The following is a 10,179-nucleotide window of genomic DNA, read 5'->3' as shown; positions in this document are numbered from 1 at the left end:
CTCTCTCTCTCTCTCTCTCTCTCTCTCTCTCTCTCTCTCTCTCTTTCTCTCTCTCTCTATCTCTCTCTCTCTCTAACATGGGCACTAGGGATACAAACTCAGGTCCTTGACCTTGTATAGCAAGCACTTTATTTACTGGCCCATTTTCTCAGGTCAACCCGGCCATTTTTCCAGGCACTGTCTCCTTGTCTTCTGCCTACCTCAGGTCCAGCGCCCTCCTTACAGGGCTTACTTTCTGCATACACACCAGGCTTCACACATGCATGAGCACACATACACTCGTCCACCAGGGAGCAGCAGAGAGCTACAGCAGCAAAGACACAGAGCTCGTGACCACTGTGGTGGCTCCAGGAAGGCCCATCCTTGTTCTGAGCTAGATTTCTAAGGTACCAGTATCCACCCTGCTGTCTGCTGCACTTCCAAGGTTCAGGAAAAAGCTGGACTTGGTGGCACACACATTTAATTCCAGCACTTGGAAGGCAGAGGCAGACAGAGTTCTATGAGCTTGAGGCCAGCCTGGTCTACAAAAGAAGTTCCAGACCAGGCTAGAGAGATGACTCAGAGGTTAATAGCACTGGTTGTTCTTCCAGAAGTCCTGAATTCAATTCCCAGTTGATGGTTGGTGGCTCACAACCATCTATACTGAGATCTGGTGCCCTCTTCTGGCATGCAGGCATACATGCAGGCAGAACACTGTATGCATAATAAATAAATAAATCTTAAAAAACATACAAACAAACAAAATGTTCCAGGCCAATCAAGGGTACATAGCATTACAAAAGCACCAAGCTCTGGCGCTGGGAGAAGACACAACACACAGAGCCCTAAACCATCGTGGGGCATGAGATGAGGCAGGTGAGTGACCAGGGAAGGCCTCTTGGAGAAAAGGACAGTGGACCTCAGACCTGCCAGTGAAGGAGTTCACCAAGCTCCCGCCCTCAAGGTCAAAGCAGAGCAGTCGTACCGAAAGACACCAGGCAACCAGAAGCAGCGGGGGCTGGACCTCACAGGACTATCTAACAGAAACCGAGGCACGGGACCAGGCTATAGAATAACTCTGTAGTACCAGAGTCTGCTCTCCTAACTTAGGCCAGGCACCTGTCCTTTATTCGCTTGGCCTGGAAGTCCAGAGCACGCCCTGAACACGGGCTGGGACACCTGGGAGGCCGGTGAGCGCCAGGTGTCCCTGAGAGTTGTCTAAAAAGCCTCTCATGGCTGAATTGGATCCTGGAGTCTCTCAGTTGCAGAACACAGTGCCCCACGTTCCCGAAACAGGTGATAAAGCCAGCAGCAGCTGCACCTCCTTCATTGCCTTCTCTGGTCCTCGCTGCTCCGTGCTGAGAGCCACCTTGGTGTAAACACAGGCCTAGGCAGTATCCGAGAGCAGCAGTGCAAGCCTCCAAAGGGCCCTGAGCCTGGCACTCCCAACCTCCGCACAGGAGTGTGGGCCGATTTGTTGCACTCTTGTTCTAGAGCCAGCTCAGCTCAGCGTTCCAAGACGCAAGCTTGTAGGGCAGTGTGTCAAATGTCCTTGGCAACCCAGAGGCTGTTGATTGCCAGCTTGCCAGTCTACCTGCCTGCCATACGCCTGCATCCAGCATCCACGTGCCAAGTACCGCTCCGGGTAAGGGGCCTTCTACCAAGCCCAGCCATGGGAGGCACGGGGGCGGGGGCGGGGGCGGGGGCGGGAGTGGTGCTGGGCCTCCAGACTCGGTTTATCGGCTCTCACAGAGGGCAGAAACCACACACAGCCAGGATGTGGCAGGTGTGAGTAGAAGAGGAAGTACACCCTGTAGCCGCCACTCTTCCCCGGTGACATCCCTGCCTCTTCTGGTGTCAAGGGCTTCAGAAGTGACCATGGCACCCTGGCTCTGCCAATAAGAACAGAGGGAAGCAGAGGGGAACCTTGGGTTCAATCCCTAATATCATAAAAACGGGGGCGGCACTGGTCGGTGACGGGAGAGGGACCTCACTTCCCTTTTCCCCCTCCTCAGTGACAATCAGAAGTTCTTTCCACAAGTAATGGGTGTCAGCTGCGGGTTTGATAGATCAGAACTCCAGGAAACTTTACATCTAAGTAGGGAGACAGGCATGTTGGAGAATTAAGTACAGGGATGGAGGTCCCCACCAGAGCCCTGTGGGGGGATACAAAAAGATGGTGACCTCCAGGTGGAGGTCTGTACCTGTCATGAACAAGGTAAAACGCCCATGACAACAGCAATCACTCCCGGCTGTCCTGGCTGTCCAGAAGGGCAGCAGCCTGTGAATCCCACGGGACCTGTGGGACTTCCCGATTTCACTCCTCCAGAGAAGGCATTGAACCTAAGGAAACAGTCACACCTGCCAGGCTTCCAGCCAGTATGAGTAGGAGAGGGGAAGGCCTTGGCACACCGACTCAGATGGTAGATGGTAAGGAAGGCTGGGGGTGGCTTCCAGGCCTTTGTAGTCACTTATTTTAAGTCTGTCTGACTGTCTGTCATCTATCTATTGAGACAGGGTCTCATGCTGCCCAAACTGGTGTCAAGACGACCTTGAATTTCCGACCCTCTTTTCTACACCCCCCCCCAAGGGCCAGGATTACAGTCATTTGCCACCACCACCCTTTTAATCTTGTTATTCTGTCCCCTGACTGTCAGGACAGGGCCTTTTCCAGAGATTTGGCACAAAATTCCAGGGCTTGGCCTGCTGACAGGGCAGTGGGAGAAGGAGGCTTGTGCCAGAGGCTTCTCAGAATTCGACCGACCGTCTGGTCCTGCAGAGCAGCCTCCTCTGCCCACTCCACTCTACTCCACTGTGAGAAGTTTCCCGGACGCCATCATCACAGCTGATCCCAGGAGAGAGTACTGGAGCCTAGTGGTCCCCTGCATGGTGAATCCCAGAGCCCACGTGGGTGGGCATCATCACCTCAGGAGCGCTGGGGGTCTTTGTCTCTCCTCTGAGGCCTGAGCAGAGAGTGGCGGCAAAGCTGAGCTGGGCCTTGGCTCATCTCAGTGCTCTTTAGTGAGCCAAGTGAGGGCCAAGTGGTGGCACACGCCACCATGGCTGACTTGTTTTTACTTTAGTGTTTGTTCTGATTTTTTTGTTAGAGGGCTTCACTGTGTCTCTCTGATTGGCCCGAAACTCTCTATGTAGACCAGGCTAGCCCCAAACTCAGAGACACCCCCTGCCACCCATGCATCCCAAATGCTAGGATTGGGGCAAGCCACTATACCCAGCTTGTTTTTTGAGATGGATCTCATACTATAGCTTGTAGAGCCCTGGCTAGCCTAAAACTCTCTACGTAGTCCAGGCTGGCCTTGAACTTGTTATGTTCCTCCTGCCTTAATTGCATGCTGGGATGACAGGTGTGAGCCACCATGCTCTGCTCTGTCCAGGCTTTGAGATGGGCCTGAAAACCCTCCCACAGTAGTCAAAAGCACAGGGTTTTCCCCGGGAATGATTTTTCTGAACCTAGCAAATATTCCAGTACTAGAATATTCTGGGGAGGAAGCTGGGGGCTGGGAAGGCAGAATCCTTTCTGATCTCCCTGTCAGGCTTCCCAGGAGCTCTGCCCTCATCCTGCTCCCACCCTGCCTTCTGCTTCTAGGCCTGGCTGCAGAGGCTTGTGGGAGCTGAGGGATCCTGTGGAACAAGAGACTTACTCCTCCCATGACACCTCTGCTGGAGGCTGGGCAGGCTCCTGACAGGCAGTGGAGCTGAAAGCTGCTGACAGCCTTCTAAGAAGGAGGGAGCCTGGAGCCCGAGGAGGAGGAGGAGAAGTCAGTGGCTCTACTCCTCCCCCACTGCAACCCTGACAAGCTAAGAAAAGCTGGGAGGTGAAAAACCACTGGTGTCCCCCACCTCATCACTTGGAACTGCAGGCCTTTCCGTCTCTGGAGCCAGCTGCCCCGGGGCGGATTAGGCTCCGGAAAGGAGGCCTGCTCCCCAGCTCTTGCAGCCTTGGGCTGAGGCTGAGTCAGTCTTGTCAGGAAATCATTCATAAAAAACTGACACCTTCTCAGGGCCCTATCCTTAGCCACACAGACACGCGGCCTGAGCCCCTGCCTTCAGCGCCCCCAGACCTCGTTCTCCTCCTCCTCCTCCTGGAGCCAGACAGGGCATGTGAAATAAGGCCAGCTCAGCCCAGGAAGTCAATGCTGGCGGATGTCTGCCTGCCAAGCAAATGTCACCGACAGCTTCCAAAGTGTTCCAGAACCATACGGTGGTGGGCATTTATTTATTTAGTTTATGTGTGGACGTCTAGAGTCTCCAAGGATACTACCTGGGCACATATAACCGGGCCAATCCACCGTAAAGGAAAACAGACCCATAGAGGGGAAATGACCAGCCCTAGGTCACAGCCGACTCCTGAAGGTGGATAACACTACTGGAATCTGGAAGCTAACCCAAACGGGAAGAATTGAGTGCTTTATCTTAGCCCTGTGTGTCTGTACCTGTGACTTCCGTCCACTTACCTTTGTTTTCTCTTTCCACACACTGGTCTTTTGTTTCTCAAAGATACAAAGTATGCGGTCACCTCAGGGCCTTTGCAGGTGTCATCTCAATGTGCCTCACTGCAAGTCAGGTTTCTTATCAGCTACTCAAACAGACCTTCTGCCAACACTTAAACTCCCACTCCCCTACCCAGAGCTGGGGCCTACTGGTCCACGCCTGTCACCCCAGCTGTTCAGGAGGCTGAGAAATGCCTGACTGGGTTGCAGAGTGAGTTTACGATCAGTCGGCAACTCAGTGAGACAACACCGCAGAAGAAAAAGTAAGCTGCTGGGGAGATAGATCAGTAAGAATCAGTTCACAATCATGCACTGTGAACGTGAGGACCTGAGTTCAAATCCCCAGCACCCATGTAAAAAGCTGGGCATGACTGCACTTACACCTCTAACTTCAGCATGGGGGGGGGGCACAAACAGGGGGATCCTAGGGCTTGCTGAAAGCCTGCAAGCTCAGCTCCAAGCTCAGGGAGAGACCCTGTCTCAAAATAATAAGATGGAAATGACAGAACAGAACACCGGACATCCTCATCTGGCCTCCACCCACTCAAGCACGTGTACCTACACACAAGTGAACATACAGCATATGCATATACACACATAAACACACACAAACACACAAATAAAAAAGCTAGATCTAGGGAGAGGTCTCATTGGGCAGAGGGCTTACACTGGAAACTCATAGCCCTGTGGGGAGCACATCTTTCTAATCCCAGTGCTTGTATGTTGAGATGGGAGCAGAGAGAGGAATTCCCAGAGGCTCACAGACCAGAGAGCCTGGCATAGAGTATAGAGTGGCCACAGCAGGAAACCTGTCCCCAATAGAGTGGAAGATGAGGACGAACCCCCAAGGTTGCTCTCTGACCTCCAGCAGGGAATGCTCCTGCCTCTCACCCAGTCACACATGCGAAGACACACACACACATACACACTCACACACACATGCACGCACGCATGCACACACACACACTCCTACTCCTACTTCAGCATCACACACACAAAGAGTACAGAGCAGCTATAAATGAAGGCTGGGGTGTAGCTGGGTGCTAGGGTGCTGGCTTAGCATGCAGGAGGCCCAAGGCACTCAAAACCCAGGCCAGTTCCAGTCATTATGTGCTTCTCTATCAACCTCCAGTCCACCTCTTCCCTCGGTACAATAAGCCCACCAAGTTGGTTTTGTCTACTGTGGTGCCCCAAAGGCCTGACACAACCAGAGCCCCCTTAAGCTGGCATTCGAGTCCTTGTATCTTCTTTGTATGTGTGACAGGGTCTCACTATATAGACCAGGCTGATCTGGAACTCACCAAGATCTGCCTGTCTCTGCCTCCCAAATGGTAGAGTTAAAGGCATGCACTTTTGTGCTTGTCTGTCTTTTGACTATGTCCTCAAGTTAACCTTTTCAATAACCAGAACATCTCTACTTTGTTAGGCTGTGAAGCCTCGGTTCTATCCCTAGCATTGCAAAAATCAGACAAACAGAAAGACAGACAGACAGGCAGGCAGGCAGGCAGGCAGACACAAAGTCCCCTATCCCACCCTGCTCCTGTTTCAGGGAGAGCTGATGCACAACCACCCACTAAGGACATCTGGTTTAGGGTTGCCCTGCAATCAGAGGGAACCAGTGCTGTTTTTCAAACATGCAGGCAGGCAGGCAGGCAGACACAAAGTCCCCTATCCCACCCTGCTCCTGTTTCAGGGAGAGCTGATGCACAACCACCCACTAAGGACATCTGGTTTAGGGTTGCCCTGCAATCAGAGGGAACCAGTGCTGTTTTTCAAACATGTCCTAGGTAATTCTCTAGTGTAGATTAAGAACTACCAGCTCAAATACTTGCTTGAGTTTATTTTAGCAGATGCAAGTCAAAGTCCCAAATCATCCTGCAAGAAGGTAGGATACACCAGGCAGTGGTGGTGCACACCTTTAATCCCAGCACTTGGGAGGCAGAGACAAGCAGATCTCTGTGAGTTCAAGGCCAGCCTGGTCTACAGAGTTAGTTCCAGGAAGGCTCCAAAGCTACAGAGAAACCTAGTCTCAACAAAACAAAACAAAAAACAAACAAACAAAAAAGAAGGTAAGCTACTTAGGGTCAACACTAGTCAACGACTATCAGCGTCATCAGTGAACCCCTACTGAACACTTAATGTGGGGGGCTCCTGGCACCTTCCTGGCCCTTGCCAGGGGTTAAGAATACTTGCTGCTCTTCTAGAGGACCCACGTTTGCTTTTTAGCACCTACATTAGGTGACACACATGAGCCTGTAACTTCAGGAGGTATCGACACCCTCTTCTGGCCCCCAAGAGCACTGTAGTCACACATGGCATATACTTACACAGACATGTACACATCAATAAAAAATAAAAACAAAACCTTCCAGATTACAAATGCTACCAGCTGTGACCTTCTGGGCAACATATTTAAGTTCTGGGAGCCTCAATGTTTCCATCCTTACAATGGAGGTAGATGATTATAGACCTAATTCAGAGGAGAAACATAAAGAAGCCAGTAACAGGGCTGGAGAGATGGCTCAGAGGTTAAGAGCACTGACTGTTCTTCCAGAGGTCCTGAGTTCAATTCCCAGCAACCACATGGTGGCTCACAACCATCTATAATAAGATCTGGTGCCCTCTTCTGGCATGTGTATACATAATAAATAAATTAAAAAAAAAAAAGCTAGTATCATAAACTCCCAAATATAAAACATCCAGTGAAGGCCCAGCACCAAGAATCATCCAATATATTTCCCCAGCAAAATCTGAAGAAAACAAGAGAAAAATGATAAAAAGAAGCATCCAGTAAGTGCTGGCAATCATTTTGACCTAGAGCACCAGTGCCCACTGGAGCACACAGCTGCAGCCTTCTGGAGGGACCAAATATTTATTTTGCTGTAGACGAAGGCAAGGGAAGGTGATGGGGACTTTGTCCACAAAGCATGGGGCTAGGGAGATAACCAGAGGGCCTGAGTTCAGGTCCCCAGCACATATAGAAAATGATGGGCATAGTGCCTCAGGTCTTTAATCCCAGTGATGGGGAAGCAGGAGGATCCCCATGGCTGATGGGCAGTCAATCCAGCTCAATAAGTGAGGTCCAGGTTCAGTGAAAGGTGCTGTCTCAAGCAAAAGCAAAAGAATGAAGAAAGAAGGGAGGGAAGGAAGGAACCTATGGAGGTCCAGGGAGGCTGCTGCAAGTGTGGAGTGCTCGTCTCAAAAGCTGCAAGAATGAGGAGTGGTGTTCTGTAGCGAGCTGCGTGGTGTCACACCTGATGGAGATGTATAATCAACTCCTGAGATGGCTAAGGCCTGACCTATGCTATGATCACGCAATGATTATCAGCTGCCTGCATATGCATGGACCTATGGGCAGTGCCCACCTGGCAGTTCGGGGTTGGCAGCCCATGCCTACTTAAGGGCTGAAAGAGGTTTGCCCAGAGAGAGAGGTTTGCAGAGGGAGAGAGAGAGAGGGAGAGGGAGAGGGGAAAAGAGAGAGAATTGTAAAAGGTCCTGGAATAAACTGCAGTGAGAAGAGCTCCGGTGGTCGCATCATCCTTGCGGGTCGAGGTGGGGCATGACAATGTTCTGATATCCAGAACCCACAGAAAGCCTCTGGGTGTGACACTTTGCCAGTAATCCCAAAATTGGGCAAGTGCAGACGGGGACTCCCAGAGCAAGCCAGCTAGCCATACTAGCCATATCAGCGAGTTCTGGGCTCAACCAAGACCCTGCCTCAATAAGTAAGGTAGAGAGCAACCAATGAAGATTTATGTCAGCCTCGGTCTGTGCTACACACACACACACACAGACGAGAGAAAGAGAGAGAGAGATACACATTACATACACATGAAAAAGGTGTGGGTGGGGGGGGGGGGCAAGGTGAAGAATGGTTGAGAAAGATGCCCAGTATCAACTAACTTCTGGTCTCTACATGTGCGCGCACACACATACCACCACACATGCACACACAAAATAAAACTTCATGGGGTAGCATTTGGGAGTCAGAGGCGGGAGGATCTCTGTGAGTTTGAGGCCAGTTTGATCTACACAGTGAGTTCTAGACCAGTCAGGGATACATAGTGAGAGCCTGTCTCAAAACGAACAAATCTCTATGGGAACTAGACGATGCTCAGTAGTTAAAAGTACTGGCTGTTCTTTCAGAGGACCTGGGTTGGGTTACCAGCACTCACATGGTGGCTTACAATACTGTAGCTCTAGTACCAGGGGAGCCTATGTCTTTCTGGTACCAGGCATGCATGCAGTGCACAAACATATATGCACGCAAACATTTATACATACAAAAGAAAAATAAATAGCTGGACGTGATGGTGCATGCCTTTAAACCTAGCATTTGGAAGTCTGAGGCAGGTGTATATCTGTGAGCTTCAGGCCAGCCTGGTCTACATGAGTTCCAGGACACCTAGGGATTCATAGAGAGATCCTGTCTCAAATAAATTAAAATAATTAAGATTTTATTTATTATGTATACAGTATTCTGTGTGCCTACAGGCTGGAAGAGGGCACCAGATCTCATTTTGGATGGTTGTAAGCCACATGTGGTTGCTGGGAATTGAACTCAGGACCTTTGGAAGAGCAGCCAGTGCTCTTAACCTCTGAGCCATCTCTCCAACCCCAATAAATAAAATCTTTAATTAATGAAAATATGGAGACACTGGAAGTCAACCAAGCCTACTTTTGACCTACACACATGCATGCACACATGCATATGCACTTGCACATGCCCACTCACACACAAACAGGTGTACACACAACCATACACACAAGTGTGTACACAAACAGGTACACTCACATATCACGTGTGCTCATGTACACACATGAATACATGCGGGTGTATGAACAGACCACTGTTGTTAATTCATCTGAATTAATTACTTGCTGCTTGTTAGTTTTTGAAACAGTCAGGTAACCCAGGCTGGCATTAACTTGATATGCAATCAAAGTTAGCCTTGAATTTTTGCTCTTTTTCCCCACCTCCTATGTGCCATAATCCCTGCATTTTATAGGTGAGGAAAACACCCAGGAAAGAGGAAGGACTCAAAGGGACAAGGGACACCTCTATCCAAGATTTACCCAAAACAGGGGAGGGGTCTCCTTCAAGGAGACTGAAGGGAGCTTGATAGAGTTGCAGGGAAGCAGCTGATGCCTGAGATTTCTAAGGACCTGGAGTCTGACACACTTCAGCATCTTGGCTGTGTTCCACGCAAAATCGCTGCACATATTTTGGGATCAGCAAAAACTCACAGTCTCCCGGCTAAGCACTGAGCTCTTCTTGCTGAAGTCCAGGGGCCTTGTCTAGGAAATGGAGTCCATCTGTTAAGGATTCGTTTGCACTCACCTCTCTTCACCAAGCTGCTTTGCAACATCTCTGTGAAGTGAAAGCAGCCTTGCTCCAGCAGCCTTGCTCCAGAAGCCTCTGTAAGCCCTGGGTTAGTCTTCAGCCACCACTCGGTACTGGGCCTCCCGAAGCGCCAGGCAGCTCCTGATCTCCCTCCATGCACAGGTCATGGGAAGGGAAGTGCAGCCCAGAAGTCACCCTCTGCCACCCCTGCTCCTGGCATCAGTCATGGCAACTCTGACTGACTGCCCCCATCATTGCCCTGGACATTGGACCTTTGACAACACTCAGCCTGGATACCAGGATTGATTCCCTAACTTCTCAAGCTTGATTTCAAGTTCCCCAAGG

At 50.5% G+C, this 10,179-nt stretch overlaps 1 long non-coding RNA gene across 1 annotated transcript in view; it reads right to left on the bottom strand.

Annotated features, from left to right (window-relative positions):
• The window catches only part of LOC126507072 (uncharacterized), a 4,217-nt gene extending 2,624 nt beyond the window's left edge, over positions 1-1,593 (bottom strand). Inside the window, exon 1 of the long non-coding RNA XR_007593413.1 lies at positions 1,301-1,593. This is a non-coding gene — a long non-coding RNA (uncharacterized lncRNA). The remainder of the gene's footprint in view (positions 1-1,300) is intronic.
• Between the last annotated feature and the right edge of the window lie 8,586 nt (positions 1,594-10,179).

This window comes from Alexandromys fortis, unplaced genomic scaffold (genome assembly GCF_014885135.2).
Source record: "Alexandromys fortis isolate MF-2015 unplaced genomic scaffold, M_Fortis_MF-2015_v1.1 scaffold_27, whole genome shotgun sequence".
Taxonomy (NCBI): Eukaryota; Metazoa; Chordata; class Mammalia; order Rodentia; family Cricetidae; genus Alexandromys; species Alexandromys fortis.
The sequence above is the reverse complement of the archived record's forward strand: the minus strand, read 5'-3'. Positions and strand labels throughout refer to the sequence as shown.